Below are 517 nucleotides of genomic sequence, written 5' to 3' on the forward strand. Positions count from 1 at the left end.
AAACTTGTTTGCAGTATCTGCCCTGGTGGTGTGAGTTCAATATCCAGTAAGGTCAATTTTGCCTCCCTTTTATTCTATGGCCGATAAAGAACCAGTCAAGTACTGAAATAGATTTGCCATCACTTTTGTGTTGCTTATTTTGTTCTCCTTCCTCCTGCTCTACCACTTCTCTGTTTCTATATTGAAGACATTGGCAGTGGTTACATATGTCGAGAGAATGGCTCCTCTAGATTTAAAAATGCCTTAAACACATATGTCACGCTGCTAGGTTTACAACAGTGAAACACTTGAATCTTCCAGTTTGTCTATATCCAACCTAATACATGTGGATTGTTTCTTGTGGGTCCTTATCAGTTTGAGTCTCATGGTCATCTGGACAAAACCACTATCATTGTTGACATCACCACAGGCAATGCCCTACTCCTGAAACTGTTGATGGTGGACTTGAACTAGCAGTATACAGAATTATTTGGGGGACATAACTTTCGCAAGCCAGGAGGAGGTCAAAACTGACATT

The sequence above is a fragment of the Octopus bimaculoides genome, chromosome 30 (genome assembly GCF_001194135.2).
Source record: "Octopus bimaculoides isolate UCB-OBI-ISO-001 chromosome 30, ASM119413v2, whole genome shotgun sequence".
Lineage (NCBI taxonomy): Eukaryota > Metazoa > Mollusca > Cephalopoda > Octopoda > Octopodidae > Octopus > Octopus bimaculoides.